Below are 17378 nucleotides of genomic sequence, written 5' to 3'. Positions count from 1 at the left end.
CAGTTGTCTCGTAGTTCCTTCTTAGTAGTCGTTTTGGCACATTTACATCATTTATTAACTTCTGGTAAGTATAGTTTCAGTTATTCGAAATGAATTTTGCATTCTGTAGAGTTTCTAGCTAATGAGTGAAATGTTTAATCGTTTCATATATTTTCGGTCAGTTTTTGCCATTCTGTAAAATGCCTAGGCATCCTGTAGAATAACAGATTTCAAACTTAGCTGATAATATATATATATGTGGGAATCGTCAACGCCCGATGCCAACTTAGCGAAGTACCAGCTGACGCCCGATGCCAACTTAGCGAAGTACCAGTTGACTTCATCAGTATAGCTCAGCGCGAATCATTCCAGACAGCATCAGATAGCCTCCAGACGTGGTCGAGAGTGAAGGGTAGATGCGAGCAGACGGCTCGTATGCCTTCAAGAGTTGAAGAAGACAGACGGTCTTCGTTTGATTTTTTACCTTTAGCTGTTATGCTTTTAGCTGATTATAATATTTAAAGCTAGCCATCGTCGTTTGTGTAAAGGACTGTCTGTGATTGTGCATCATTACATGAATCCTGCATACTGTTAACTTCATCTTTACTTAATTTATCTCAATCACTTTTATTTCTTTCTATTAAAATAAAGCATATTTAAAATACTACGTGCTCTCATGCTCTGATTTAAAAGAGAACACCCCCATATATATATATATATATATATATATATATATATATATATATATATATAAGTTGAGTTAGAAGATAGAAGCATCAAGATGAATGTCTGCCCGGGCAGTAAATAAACGGGTAAGGAGTTTTGAATTATTTTCTTACCGAGAGTTACTTCATATAGAAGAGCTTATGGATCATTAATTATCTTTGGTCATAATAATCACATAAAACAAATAAACTAATAGTGATCGTAAGCGGCTAGTCTGTTTCTTACCTATATTTGTTGATGAAGAACCAAAGGTATATCTATTATTTAATAATTGAACTAATAAAAGCTACTATGTTTATTGTTGGCATCTTTATTAGTTACCATTAATACATAGTTAAAATTTTATGAAGATTGCCTTGCGCCACAAATAAATAAATAAAAATAAAAGACAAGAATTAAAGGAATTTTCATAAATATTTAATGAACGATGTAAAGAAATTCTATTGACTAATGCAACTTGATAGCAAAGTTACATTTATTTTATGACATGTATTTATATCAGCTGAACAAATCATTTCAGAGATAATCTTACCGGCATGAAAAATCTGTTTAGTTTTCTTTCTCATCAATCTAATTTGTTATGACATTTGAAGCTACATGATCTATTTTCTCGCGTACATTAACATCAATCTGTCAAACATTTGCTACTGCAAAAGCATCCTGAAGAGTTTTCGACGGATAAAACTGCAATATTCATAGTTCGTGAGTCAGTGCGTCTTCTGTCTGTTTTAGCCTCAAATGTGTATGTTGTCTCCGAAGGTGCTGGTGTAACTTTTACATCTTTGTGAGTATACCTATAATAAAAATTTTTATTTACTTATTTTTTTATATTATCTTCAATACGTTTATTTTTATTTAATTTAGTGATCCGGAAATATTTTTATACAAACTAATGATAAAATGTAGCTTTTAACATTTACAACATTTACTTTTAATGAAAAAGAATGTCAGTTTCACTAAAAATCATTAAAAGCGAAATAAAAATAATTTCTAACTTTGCCCTGTTACTCTTTGATAATCCTAGAGCTATCCGGTCAAAGGCCGACATAATTACAAACGTTTGTTGCAGTAAACATTACAATTGAATCTTGAACTAGATTAGCTGGCGAATTCGAGAAGTGGCCCCATTTCGAACGCTGGCCGTCAAACAGGAAAACATTTTATTATTTATATTATCAATAACGGTTCAAAGGTCATAATGGAAAAAAAATTGCCATGGGCTATAAAATGGATTTGTTTCTTTTTATTTCATATTTGTCATCATGTAAATACCTTTGTATTATTTTTATTCAGATTTTCAATTCCTCTACACATATGGGGAAAGCTGTTGTAATGACACATTTATTACATTTCGAAGAATAACTTGCAATCGCCGTTGGCAGTTGAATGATATAAGCAAAGCTATGCTAAATGACAATTTGCTATTAAAAACTAGTCATCTTGTACCTTACTTTATTTCTTGCATATAAGTATGATGTTACTAATTATGATTGTATACATGCCAATCACAAATATCAGAATTTTGAATTTCAGTGTTTAATAAAAAAAAATGGGGGGACTATCATCTATTTTTAAACATTCTTTCTACTTTTTTTGCACAATAAACTTTATTTTAATTTTTAAAAGAATGCAATGATATAGATTATCGTTAAAAATTTATATAAACGTTTTTTTCTTCCAAAGTACAGTATTTCACAAAATAAAATACCTGTATAATTTTGCATCGACCAGTTAGCTTATCTCCCTTTAAAATTGCAGAAAAGATCATACTCCACTACATTCGAATTACCATTCTATCATACACCTTTCTACTACACGAGAAACTTGGATTTAAGTTAAAACATAACAGCTACACAATTCTTTCATATCGGCGACACTATTAGTGATTGCTTCAATAGCAAATTGCCTACACGCACGGTCTTTCTTAGTGCTGCATTTGACAGCGTCTGATATTTTTGCTTAATTTATAAAACTAATCAAACTAATCTTCTAGGTAATCTAATTTGTATTAGTCCTTCTTTCCTCCATATGAGATCATTTAACGTCCAGACTGGAAATGCATAGGCTCAGACACATAAGCACTCAGAAGTATAAATAACACTCTTCAGTGATAACACAGCTACTGTCACACAAAACACTAGAAAATAGTTACTGTCAACTTCAGTATTGGCTAGCCAACTTCAGATTTGGCATGGCTTACAGATTGGAGAATTTCAGTTAATAACAACAAATCAAATGCAGTTATATTTCGTAAAAGTCAGTCACTCAGTCTGTCACCTATTCCCACGTTATTGAAGAGGAAATACGCTGAAAACGAGAAGTCACATACCTAGGTATCATACTTGATAACAAACTCACTTTTAAATCTCACTTTGTAATTTAACATGAACAACAGATTTCAGTTCTCTTAAATTTTCTGATATAGATAAATTTAATGGGCATATTCCTTTTCCTGTTTTGTAGATTTAATTTTTAAAAGTATTCTAAAATATGTTTTTTATGGTTGTCTGGGTTCTGAAGAAATTGATAAGTCGCTATATTGCTTCTTTTGCTAATTTCACATTTTATTTCAATTGGAAATTGAAGAAATAAATGAGCCTAAACAGATTGTAACATCAATGAACATTTTTAATGACAGAGATTAACTTAAACATAGTTGCGTACAGCTGAGAAAAGGCGAAGAAGTAAGAATAGTATACATATACTACATATATACGTAATTCAAACAGATACGCCATCACCGCGCAATAAACGCGAACGCTGCATGCGTCAGGAGAAGCGCTCTTAAGCTAAACGTCGTATTATAATTTATGATACAACAGTGCCCCTTTTGACGTTTGGCGGCTGAAAAAAAATAAACATCAATCATTTACAGTTATTCCAATTAATTTACAGCACTTAGAATGCTTCGAAGCAGTCTGTTTTTGTCAGTACATCAGCAGGCATTTTCTCTGTTGGCACATATTTAACGTCTATTTCACTTCTTTCATAAACTTCACGAATGAAATGATGTCTAATATCTATGTGTTTAGTGCGTGAGTGATAAACAGCATTTTTCATAAGCTTCTGTGCACCTTGATTATCACAATAGTATATAATGGTTGGATAATCAGCAGTAAAATTTAATTCTTTAAGAAAACGACGTAAATAAACTGCTTCTTTGGCACTTTCTGAAAGACTGATGTACTCTGCTTCAGTACTTGATAATGCAACAGTTTGTTGCTTTCGTGATTCCCATGTTATTGGATTTCCAGCAAACTTGAATAGGTAACCTGTATACGATTTTCTAGTATTAACATCAGACGCACAGTCGGCATCGGTATATCCAATAAGTGCTTTTACAGTCTTTCGAAATCTTAAACAATAATTTTTAGTTACTTTTAAGTATCGAAGAACGCGCTTTGCAGCCAACCAGTGTAATTTTCTAGGATTGTTATTAAATTGGCTCAAATGACTGACGGCATATGTAATATCCGGTCTAGTAAACACAGAAAGATATATAAGCGAACCAATTAGACGGCGATAAGGTACTTTGTTCATTTCTTCCTTTTCAGTTTCAGAAGGACACATTTCTGTACTTAATTTTACACTAGGATCTAAAGGAGTTGCTACTGGTTTTGCATCTTGCATATTAAACCTTCGTAGAATATTATCAAAATATTTCTGCTGAGATAAACTAATAGAATTATTATTTACAACTTGATTAAATTCTATTCCAAGACAATAATGAAGTTTGCCTAAATCTTTAACATAAAATTCTTTAGAAAGATAACCTTTAAGTTCAGCATATAAATCACAGCAATTTGTTGCTATTATTAGTCATCCACATATAAAATTAGAATTAACTCACCTTGAGATGTTTTCATCCTGTATACACACATACAGTATATATCATACAGTATGTATTACAATCATACATACTGTATGATTGTAATGGTTGTAATCCGAAGGTTTTGAGTTTTTTGTCTAATTTTTCATACCACTGTCGTCCACTTTGTTTCAAACCATAAAGAGACTTTTGCAAAGCATATACATAATCAGGATTATTTTGGTCTTCGAAACCTTTAGCTTGTTCCATGAAAATTTATTCTTTTAAATCACCGTTAGCATAAGCCATTGTAGGGTTTATATTTATTTTAACTAACATTTATTTTAAGTTTAAACTATCTTTCCTGTCAATCCTTACTTTCCCCTGGAACTGCCAATGCCAGAATATGTAAATTTGAGTAGAACGCGCAAGCATTCAAATTATCAGCGGAAGTAGTATGATTTAAATAGAAGGAAACAAGTTCGGTGAGAGAGAGTTATTCTTACTTAGCGAGCGCGGAGGTAGTTATAGAGATTTGAAAAACCCCGCGTTGCGGCCTATGTGCTTGGCGGGAAGTAGTTGCAATTGTTCCAGTGAGCTTCAAGTCTGCTGAATTAGCAGCCGTATTGTAAAACGCGGTGAGTTAGTTATTTGAGAGAGCCTCGTAGTTAGAATATTGTCTTTAATTTCTTTTCAGGTTTTTATTTTTATTTTGACTGCCGAGTTGGCACCGTTTGTAAGCGTCAAGAGAACGCAATTGTAAATTAGTACGTTGAATAAAAAGGGACTTAAACCCTTTATAAGACTCTGTGGTTTATACAAGCTTTCACAGTCACCTCTTAGTTGCGTGCAACGTTATATTGGCGCCCGAACACTTATCGAACTGAAATGGCCGAAAACTGGATGGAAGCCGCTGGACAACACCAAGAAATGACAACGCAGTTAGAAGGATTTGGATACCTGGTCCAGACTTTGAGAGCATCAATTAAGCCAAACGTCTATTTCGACGGAAAAAATTCGGTGTCCGTATTTTTAGAAGGTATAGAAAACCACTTTCAGCTCTATCCTGTGCCCGAAAGACAAAAAGTTGCTATCGCCACATCAGCACTAAGAGGACAGGCCGCGCTATGGTGGAAAAATATAGGCAAATTTCTTCTAGGTGAATTTGGAAGCCCGACGTATACTTTTGAAAATTTCAAAAAATCGTTAGTAAAGGCCTTCCCCATAGTGAAAGATCGCGCACGGCTGGAAGCCGAGCTATATAGTTTCTATCAACGGGATACAGCACAATTGACGGACTTTATTTTACGAAAAATCAAGCTAACGGATATGTTGTATGGGAAAAAACCCGATGTGGAGATTATTGAAATAATATTACCAAGATTGTTACCCGCTGTCCAAGACTACTTTGAAATTAGAAACCCAACCACATTGCAGGAACTTTTCGAATTGGCGGTGAAGTTTCAAAATCGCGGAAAGAGCGAGAGGGGAAACATATTCTCAAAGTACCAGAAGGAAGGAGGAAACAAGAAATGGAAATCGCTCATATGGGGGAAAGAACTATCAAGCTAACGCATCGAAACTTGAAGGGCAAGGCCCAAAAAGAAAATTTGAAAATAAGCATCCGCGTACCCAGAAGACACAGATTGAAAGGAAAGCTTTAAACGACTAGAGGGGCCTGTGAAAGGGAGGGTCCAGACCCCGGAAGTTTTAGAAAAACCCTCAAATAGACATCTAAATACAGTCATCGTAAAAAACTCACAGCTACCAATTATACAAGTCCTGGTTGGCGATGTACCAGTAGAAGCCCTCATCGATACAGGGGCAGAAGGCAATTTCATGAGTGAAAAGTTCTTCAAAAAGAATTTTTATAGGATACGACTCTTTAAAACCAGAAATACGGAAATTATAGCGGCGCAAGGAAAAACATGTCACTGCATCGGGAAAGTAGCATTAAACGTACAGGTAAAAGAGGAAAATCTCAAAGTATTAATTTTTGTGGTGAAACACCTCCAACACTCTCTTATTTTAGGTATGGACTTTTTAAGGGCCGCGAGGGCCAAATTAAATTTTCAAGATAGTTCCGTGGTGCTGGAGATGGACCAGAGGGTGGTGGAACCGGTGGAGACACCTGAATTGGACCTTAGCCATTTGAATGACCAGGAAAGTAAAGCAATACAGCAAGTGGTGAGTAATTTTTCTCATTTGTTTTCAGAAAAGCCGGGAAACTGTCAGATTGTAACTCACAAGATTCAATTAAATGCCGAAAAACCTTGTAGGACTAAACCTTACCGCTATGACAAACAAAAAGACGTAATCATCGAAGAACATATTCAGGAGATGTTAAAGAATAAAATAATAACGCCCATAAATAGTGAATACGCGAGTCCAGTCGTACTATGTAGGAAAAAGAACGAGTTTCCTCCTTCGGATAAAAGGGCTTGGAGGTTTGCTATCGATTATAGAAAACTAAATAGCATAACTAAATTCCCAGTTTACCCTTTGCCGGTTATAGACGAGATCATTAGACAGATCAAATCGACGAGATATATGTCTACTTTGGACTTAACGTCTGGCTACTATCAAATAGCTATGAGACCCGAAGATATACATAAAACCGCGTTTATAACAAAATCGGGCACTTATGCATTTTTATGCATGTCTTTTGGGTTGTGTGGGGCCCCGTCAACATTCCAGAGAGCTATGGACATTGTTCTAAAGCCTGTCCTAGGAAAATCAACTTTAATTTATCTAGATGATATAATTATAACGAGTAGTACGTTGGAACAACACGAGAGCTATGGACATTGTTCTAAAGCCTGTCCTAGGAAAATCAACTTTAATTTATCTAGATGATATAATTATAACGAACGTTGGAACAACACATTAGTGATCTCGAACAAGTTTTTAAATTATTAAAAGAGGCCGGTCTTACAATTAACGCCTCAAAATGCAAGTTCGCAACTAAAGAACTTAAATATCTCGGTTATAAAATTTCGCAAAAGGGTATAGAAACGCAAGATTCAAAAATAAAAGCTATTAAGAATTTCCCACCGCCCAACACCGCCAAGAAACTTTCGTCTTTCCTTGGACTATGTTCTTACTATCGATCTTTCATAAAAGATTTCGCTAATATTGTTGAACCACTCTTAGTAATCAAAAGAAAAAAGAGTAAATTTACGTGGACAGCGGAAGTTAACACGGCTTTTGAAAGATTAAAAGAAGCGCTTATTAATGCCCCTGTTTTAAAATTCCCTGAGGGGGACGAAAACCTGGAAATTGCGGCAGATGCATCAGACTATGCGGTGGGGCGGTTCTTATGCAAAATAACCATCCGCTGGCATTTTTTAGTAAAACATTGAATCAAACACAAAGGAATTATACAGCTACAGAAAGAGAAACATTAGCCGTATTAATGGCTGTACACAAATTTCGAGTTTATTTCGGCAAATCGCCAGTAACTGTCTTTTCGGATCATGCGGCTGTTGGTAGACTTTACTCGGAAAAAAACCTAACGCCCAGGTTAATAAGATGGGCTTTAAAACTCCAAGAATATAATATCACAATAAAATATTAACCGGGTAAGGAAAACAATGTAGCTGACGCACTTTCTCGTATAAAACTGGACGAGGAAGGTAATGAACTTAAATGCGCTGTGTTGACTTCAAAAATTTTAGATTCTAGAGATACGGTTATTACTGAACTGAAAGCTGATCCTGAATTTGGAAATATCTATGCTTATTTGAAAGACCCCGAAGGCTTTGAGCATACAGATATCGATGCGATAAGAAATAGAGCAAAAAACTATGAAATAATAGATAATTTATTATTCTATACGAAAACAACGAACGAAAATCTTGAGTATAAGCCAGTCATCCCAGCCTCGCTTCGATTAAGCATTTTGAGGGAGTTGCCCGAAAAAAAAAACAGCGGGCCACCTCGGGGTCAGAAAGACTTTAAAAAGGGTACGCGAGGCGGTATATTTCCCGCAATTATACAAAATAGTAACGGCGTATGTCAGGTCCTGCAATCAATGTCAGTTAATAAATGATATTAATTACAGCCCGGCCGGGTACTTAAATAGCATTCGCGCTACATTTCCGAATGAAATTTTAGGCATAGATCTCCTTGGTCCCTTCCCCCAGAGCGAGTTAAATAAAAATCGTTTTCTTTTAGTAATAGTAGATCATTTTTCAAAATGGATAGAAATTGTTCCACTTAAACGCGCGTCAGCCAAAACAGTCGCAGATGCATTCTTACACAGATACATTTTAAAATACGGTGCACCGATAAAAGTCATTAGCGATAACGGAAAACAATTCATTAGTCAAATATTTGAAAACATATGCAATGGACTTGATATACGCCATATCAAAATGGTTCCGTATAGACCACAGGCTAACATAGCAGAAAGAGTTAATAAAAACATTGTAAAAATAATTCGCAGTTACGTTAGCACACATCACAAGCGCTGGGATGGCTACATAAATGAATTAGCTTATGCTTTAATAACGGCACATCATGATACTACGGGAAAAACTCCAGCAGAATTATTTTTAGGCAGAAAGTTAATTACGCCTTTAGATAAATTATTCTTTGTGCAACAAAGAGAGCAGGAATTCAAACAAAAGGACGTGCAAAAACTAATTGATCAGGCGCTTAAAACCTCGTATACGGCAAGAAATAGGCAGAAAATTTATTACGATAAAAAACGCCGTGAAGCAGATTTTAAAGTTGGTGATAAAGTATTGAAACGGAAATTTTCTTTATCAAGTGCCCCAGACAATTTTATGGCAAAGCTAGCTCCAAAGTTTGAAGGCCCCTATGTAATTCAGGAAATCAAAGGAGTAGTTTTATATCTTAAAAACGAGAGAGGGGAAATCTGTAAAGCAAGTCCCGACCAGGTGAAAAAATACTATAATCCCAATGATTTTGAAATCCTTAAAAGTTTCTTGCAGGACTCAAGTCTAAACGAAATAGAAGGGCCAGAGACTGCAACAACTATTCCACCACCCAAGAAACGGAGAACTGAAGAGAGACCTAGCACTTCTACAACCCGGACGTCGGTATCAAAAAGAAAAAATGATTATCAAACTCCGGCGTTTAAGAAAAACAAAAGTACAGATGAACCGGGTAAAGAAACCGTGGTAAAAAGAAAAACACCACCTACAAAGGATGGCAGGAGGAATTACACATCAAGAAGAACGCGCACACGGCCACAGAGTCAGGTGTCAGCAAGGCCGCCGTTCCGGAAACTGGAACGCCAACAGGAAGCACAGAAGTACGAGGAACAGAAGAAATTCAAGGACTCCAGACCGGAGGACGTCAAGACCAGCCGTCCCAGGCAGAAACGCAAAAGCCAACAACCAGACGATTACTCCGTCAAGAGGCCAGCATGTAGAGGACGCAAAAGAAAGATCAACGGGGACGACAATTGGAGATCAACAAGGAGAAGATTGACATCCATGACACCTCTAACTTGGGATCAATTTTGTCAAAAACGGATGACGGAGTTTCAAGTATCGAAAACTCAAAGATAAGTTAAAACCTTCTATAAATATTTTTCTGTTTTGTTCCGAAATGTTATGCATAAGTACGAAGTTCTATGTTTTGACGAAAGTCAATATGTCTCGGTTGAGACTTAGTTTTGTTTTACTTTATTTAGCTAAGGCAAAAGTATTATTTTCTTTAAGTGTAAAAGCTAAAAACAAGCATTTTCTGTTGGTCGAAAGACTAATTCTGTTATGTTAAAGCCAAAATTTGGCCGGAGATAAAAATAACTTCGTATTCTTGTATGTACTAATAAGAATTTTAGTTTCAGTGCCGCCAGCTTGGCGAAGGATGAGTAAAGTAAAAATTTATTTTCTCTTATTCATTTTATGGTAAATTGTAAAAAGCATATGTATTAAACTTTTGTAAATGTAGGTAAATACTTGCATGTTATGTAAAAGTAGAATTTAGTCTAGAAGCATAAAATTGTAGATGCTAAAAGTGAATGCTTAAAAGCAATGAAGTCAAAATTTAAGTATTAAACTGTAAAGTCATGCTTTAGAGCGAAAGCCTGCATGTTTAAAAGATGAATGAGGGGGAAGTTAGAATGAATGTGTTTTGTAGGGTTCTCCACCTACATTTGAATTTTTAAGAATATTAAAGTAGCTCATTGAGTTGTAGAATGTCGAGTAAGGTGTGTCTATTTGGTTGTTGAATCCTAACAAATCATGGTGGTTAGGGGAAGTGTTGTAAGACTAAAACACGAATATTCCCGTTTGACACCACACACGGTGGAGAGCCAGGGTAAAGTTAAATTAATGCTTGAAAAATTGAATGAATGTGAAGTAAGCAATAACTAAGAAAAACGAAACGTTAAAAACAAAAATTTATTGTGTCAAGAAAGTGTAAATTATAATGTATGTAGAAAGATACTGATACTTATTCCTTCCAGATGCTGGAAGGAAAGACCAAGATTGATTGATGAAGTCCAGGAAAAGTTGCTGTAAGAAGAAACCTTTGTAAAGAGTAACAGAATTTTAATTGTTACATAAGATTATTTTTGTGTAAACGAGGCTTTCGCCAGTTAGTTCAGAATTAGATAAACTTACAACAGGTCGTTTGTAGGACCTGCTTCCAAGTTTTCCAAATTCTGGCAGCGGCAAATGTAGGGTTTATATTTATTTTAACTAACATTTATTTTAAGTTTAAACTATCTTTCCTGTCAATCCTTACTTTCCCCTGGAACTGCCAATGCCAGAATATGTAAATTTGAGTAGAACGCGCAAGCATTCAAATTATCAGCGGAAGTAGTATGATTTAAATAGAAGGAAACAAGTTCGGTGAGAGAGAGTTATTCTTACTTAGCGAGCGCGGAGGTAGTTATAGAGATTTGAAAAACCCCGCGTTGCGGCCTATGTGCTTGGCGGGAAGTAGTTGCAATTGTTCCAGTGAGCTTCAAGTCTGCTGAATTAGCAGCCGTATTGTAAAACGCGGTGAGTTAGTTATTTGAGAGAGCCTCGTAGTTAGAATATTGTCTTTAATTTCTTTTCAGGTTTTTATTTTTATTTTGACTGCCGAGTTGGCACCGTTTGTAAGCGTCAAGAGAACGCAATTGTAAATTAGTACGTTGAATAAAAAGGGACTTAAACCCTTTATAAGACTCTGTGGTTTATACAAGCTTTCACAGTCACCTCTTGGTTGCGTGCTAGTTAGAGGCGCGCAACGTTTTACCATAACAAAATCTAGTTGATATAACATAAGGTCTTGTTCAGCACTGTATGCAATCACAGTTCTTATAGAGCTTGCTCTGGCTACTGGAGCAAAGGTTTCATTGAAATCAATTCCAGGTTCCTGTGCAAATCCTCTAGCAACCAACTGAGCTTTTCTCTTTTGAACTGTTCCATCTGCATTATATTTCGTTCTAAGAACCCAGCTACATTCTATTTCCTTTTTGTTCTGTGATCGCTTTACTAATTTCCATGCACCATTTTTAACAAGTGCTTCATACTCAATTTGCATAGCCTTATGCCATTCTTCAGAATAACTTCCATTTAATGCTTCTTCTAATGTCGGATTTGTATCTTCTTCAGCAATTTGTGCTTCTTCCTTTTCTATGTTTATATTGTGGTACTCCTTTTTTGGTCTTCCTGGCTTCCCAGTCTTGACTTTCTTTGGACGACCTGGCCCCCTTTTAATCTGCATTTCAGGTATTGCTTCGGGATCAGAATCTTCATTATCAGATGTTTCAGCAGATGCTTCTGCCATATTTTAGGGGTCTTCTGTTATTTCATCAGCCGATATTTGCTTTACATTCAAAGGTTCTTCCTTATTTTTATCAGGAATATTTTGGAGAAATAAAACTTCTAAATCTCTATCATAATTAGTACAGTTTTCAAATTTATCAATAAATCTAACATCTCAGTTTATAACGATTTTCTCGAATTTTTATTCCACAGCCTGTATGCTTTCGATTCATTTGAGTATCCTACAAATATATGTTCTTCTGATCGAGGATCGAATTTCCCTTTAGACTTTTTATTAAGTACAAAACATTTCTGTCCGAATACTTTGAAGTGAGATACAGTTGGCTTGATGCCAAAAAATAACTCATAATGTGTTTTGTTTACTCCCAGGCTTTGATTCGGGCAACGATTACGAATATAAACAGCACAATTCAACCTTCAACCCAAAAGGATTGGGGAAGATTACTTTGTAGTAACAAACATCTGGCCATTTCAGTTAAAGTGCGGTTCATGTGTTCAGCTCTCGAATTTTGTTGAGGAGTCATAGGTGCAGAGAATTCTCGTTTAATTCCGCATTCTTGAATATATTTATTAAATTCTTCTCCGCGATATTCAAGACCGTTATCAGTCCGAAGGATTTTTATTTTCTTTCCTAGACGATTTTCGACCGCAGCTTTGTATTTAAAGAATGCATTTTTCACTTCATCTTTAGTTTTAAGAAAACTGACTTCGACATAACGTGATTTCTCGTCTATGAAAGTAACAAAATAACGCGAACCAGCATGGGATGGTACTCTCATAGGTCCACACAAATCTGATCAAGTTCAGTAATTCATCCCTTTGAAATAAGTTTAAATTTTTGTTTTATTTCATCATTAATTTTTTAATTTACAAACAGAAATTTTAGCACTTCTTACTTTCTTAATATTATATCGAAATTTCTTCCCTTAAATATTCAGAAAAATTATAATAGCACAGGAGTTTCTCAATCTTCTTACGAAGCAAGGACAACTTCTACAAATTAAGATGTTCTATGATCCATCTTACTGTTACCCTTTGCGAAAAGAACTTTTTTAGCATATGATACTTATATTTTTAAATATATACTTATATTTTTGAATAAAGTAAAATCACAAGGGAGTACAGAAAAACTATTCTAACAAACTTTTATGTCGTTGGAAATTTGGCCCACTCCCCCTTTTTTTTTGGTGTGTGTGTGTGTGTGTGTGTGTGAAGGTTTGAAAATGATGTCATGGAAGCTTTGTGATTTAATCAGGAGCCGCCATGTTTAAAGCTAAGTGCTTCTGTTCAGATTTCAACGTTGCAGTGCTTTCGTCTTCAACTCTACGTTGCTTCAATGCCCTCAGTTTCTGAACTGTTTGTTGATCCTCATTCTGGTCGACCAGCCCCATTGCACCATCCTGTTGTTGAAGACTGCTGGGCCAATTGGAAAAGATGCCGGATCAATTGGCAAGATGCACTAGGGTCGACAGCGTCGTTATTATTGCTTGATTTCCTACGTGGAAGAACAAAAGTTTCCTGATTCAAGATCGACCACTGTACATTTGCTAGAAACCAAAAGGAATGGCTTTTTTTTTTTTTTTAAATTATTATTACTATGTTAAGGACTCTGTTTGTTGCATTACCGATTGCCTTTGTTAAGACAACCACTTCTTTTATTTTTCACTTATGCTACAGGCTGCCCCACGCTGTGCTGCAAATGTCACCAAAATATTTCAACAGTTCTCACAAATCTTCTATCATCCTAACGCAAATATTAAGATCAGTTAGTACTTTTTGATTGATATATATATTTATACTTATATAAGTAAGCGATGTTAATAACAATCAGTAATTCACTGTCTCCATAAAACCACCTTATAATTTAAAACTCCTTTAATTCCCCTTCTTTTATATACTTTTATAATACATTAGGTTAACAAGAAAGTGGTTAAATAAGTTTACAATCTTCCAAATATTTGCAACTGTTTCATCAACTACTTTTAACATCTGGAAATCTTTAACCCATTTTATTTTAAAATAAGAAACATATTGTCATATATATTTTCACTACTATTTTCTTATTCTTAAAAGAAATGATTGAAATTGCTTTTAAATTTTACAGGATATATTTCGGAAAATTTCTCTAGAAAAGTAAAATCTAAACTTCGTTTGTTGTCGAGAATTTTCAGAAAAAAACGTAAGCGATTACCAGATTTAAATATTAGTAACTAGCAATTATGATTTGACTAAGTCCCCATGTCATAGCAACTGGAACAGAATGGACAACTTCATGCACATTAAAAATAAAAACACGACTAGTTGTAAAGAGCTGCCTCATTTAATGTAGTTAATCCTCAACTGAATTTTAAGTATGGAATTATGGGGAACAAATCAAATACTTTCTGTTCCCTTGTTCTGTTACTGTTAATATTTAAGTTTTCAATGAAGTAGTTAAAATAATTATGGAAATGCAGAATTTCTTCGTTACAATGCGGAAGGTTACCAATATCACATTGTGATGTTACTCACGCTGTACTGAAAGGGAAAGTTTCGCTATGAAAATATCGAATATGTATCTAAAATCAAGAAATTATGTACTTAAGTGTAATAAAATTTGGATAATTCGATCTTCGTTAATACAAGTAAACGCTGTTAATACCACAACTTTCTTTAATTCTAAATGTTTAAAAAGTTAAACTTTTCTCTTAAGACGAAATTATTCTTTCTCCTTTCTTTTCTCAGTGAGCCGTAATATAAACCCCAAATCAAGGAATTACTGGTCTCTCTGTAGAATCTTTTCAATGCAAGTAATTTGCTCTTCTGTAGTTTCTTTCTATTTAGCTATTCAGACCACCAGCGGCCGAGCGGTAAAGACGCTGAACACTGGTAGTTCGGTCTGAGGTTCGAATCCCGCGAACGGGCTGGCTGCATGGGCGTTTTCGTGGTTTTCCCCATGTGTAACGAGTATACGAGCCAGTTTCCCTTAGAAAGTCCTCCACGAAAGGCATCCCTCCCTTTAGGCAGATAGCCCTCGTGTGCTTTGCCATAATTAAATACACCAACACCAACCTATTTAGTCATTCTCAGAGAACGCAATTGCAGTCTTCTTTTCATAAGTATTTTTGCGTGTTAAGCTCTTGACATTATTTATTTTAAATATTATTTTGACATTTTTTATTTAAAAATCATTATTCATTTTACGAACGGAATATATATTTCTATCTGAAATTAAGCGAATATGAGTTATTTTTCATTTGCTCTTTCATTCTATGTCTTGAAATGTTTAATTTTCTTTAAGAAGTCAAAGATAATAAACCTCTTTAAAAAATCGTTCTTTACTATATTATTGAGTTAATGTTTTCAGTATTTAAGTTTTTAGAATGAGAAGAAATATTACCAAATGCGAGGGGCAAGTGCAGTCACTGTTTCGCTGATAAACCCGCTATGATTAAAGAGTTTATTTACAAAGTTTATTTATAAAGAGTTTATTTAAGGCTTCAGGAGGCACGCGCTATGTAAAATCCGCTACTGCGGCATATTATGCAGCTTCACAACAAGGGAGTACATCGCATGAAATGTAACTGTGACAATAGAGTGTAAATTCTATTTATATCTTCTAAACACACTCAATTATTAGACCAGTTGTACAAACATCTTACTAAAACAATTATATTAAAACTTAATCTTATTAAATGAATTATGACTACGAAAGTAACAATTACAGCGCTTCGAGAAAAACTGTTACAAAATTGCATCTTAATAATATGTTCGATGTAAAAGTATACCAGAAACGAACGCTTAAAATCATTGAACGTGTTTAAAAATATTACGTACTGAAAAGTTACGCTGTTTAATCGAAGTTGAACTGATGACCTACAAAAGCATTACGTAATCATCATTCTCTTCTCGAATGAGATAAGAGACGCATGCTGGACTTCAGCGGACGAGAAAAAAATAAAACTTGGAAGTAAAAATAGAAATGAAGAACTTGTAGTTTTCTTCCTCATACGAAATGGGAAAACGTTATAATTTCCGTTCTAAATACCCATCGCCATACCATTTACAACGATAAGCTTATGAAGCTCTTTTCAGATATCTTAAAAATACTGTAAAATATTCTTAGCTTGCTTTGCTTTCTCTTGGAATTTTTTTTTAAATGGAGACTATCATGAGAATGTACCAATATCTTTTATCTTTATTTAATGAAAAATAAAACGGTTTTTTCCAAGAAAACATCTATATTCATTGACAAGATACAAAAAAAAAAAAAAAAAAAAATTAGAGAATGAAGTATCTATCCTTGAATTTCTCAATTTATTTCGTCAACAGATTTGACAAAAAGTATCTGGAAAACAATTCAATTTTTTTTTCATTCTTCCAAATTTTTCTAAATCATAACAAGTATATTGAAGCGATTACTTCAAGATAAATTCTTAACGTGCAACCTTTTAATTCCTTCCAGAAAAATAAGAAACATATATTTTAGGAGTTCATAAAAGCTCTAAACACTTTTAGAGACAGCAATTAAAAAAGGAAAATATTTTATTCGATTTTTTTAATACAGAAAACTAAATTCAAACTTACTCTGTATTCATCCTACTTTATTTTTTGTCGACAGTCATGCCTGGTGGGCTGAAGAGTGTTTCTGGCATTGCTGTTCATATTTAAAACAATTTAATTCCTTAAATTTAAAGTTCTTTTTTGCGAATTAGCTAACGAAGCTATTAACGGCCAGTAATACGGACGAGCGTAGTAATAGCTCAGACAGAAGTGGCCAAGAGGCAAATACGCGATAGTCAGAAACTCTGCTTCTCTCTCTCTCTCGAAGCCAGTGCAGTTTCGACTTAAATACTACTTCTTCTCATTTGCATTAAACTCGATTCGAGAAAATACATTCTGGTAAGAAATTTGTAAGCTGAAATTAGGAGAGATAGGAAAGGAGCTAAAAACAAAATCTGAAAAGTTTCAGATTTTAAATTACGTCCCAAAGGGGCGTTTTCTTAATGTTTTGTGTGTTACCTTCATATATTAAGTATCATGTTCTCTGCACTTAAACCATAAAATTCAGTTCAATAGCAATGTCGCAAAACAATTTTAAAATGAGCCTATCTTTAGAATTTCCGATACAC

The 17378-nt window shown here is 34.6% G+C and overlaps 1 long non-coding RNA gene across 1 annotated transcript; it reads right to left on the bottom strand.

The window, feature by feature from the left end:
* Positions 1-1037: 1037 nt before the first annotated feature.
* LOC146996887 (uncharacterized) lies at positions 1038-17057 on the bottom strand. Its single transcript, XR_015041495.1, has 2 exons — positions 16834-17057; positions 1038-1499 (listed from the first exon to the last, which is right to left on the bottom strand). It is a non-coding gene; the product is annotated as an uncharacterized LOC146996887 (long non-coding RNA).
* Between the last annotated feature and the right edge of the window lie 321 nt (positions 17058-17378).

Source organism: Stegodyphus dumicola, chromosome 6 (genome assembly GCF_044657685.1).
Source record: "Stegodyphus dumicola isolate Sdum_Otavi_A_Nest chromosome 6, ASM4465768v1".
Lineage (NCBI taxonomy): Eukaryota > Metazoa > Arthropoda > Arachnida > Araneae > Eresidae > Stegodyphus > Stegodyphus dumicola.
This window is presented reverse-complemented; position numbering and strand designations above follow the sequence as displayed.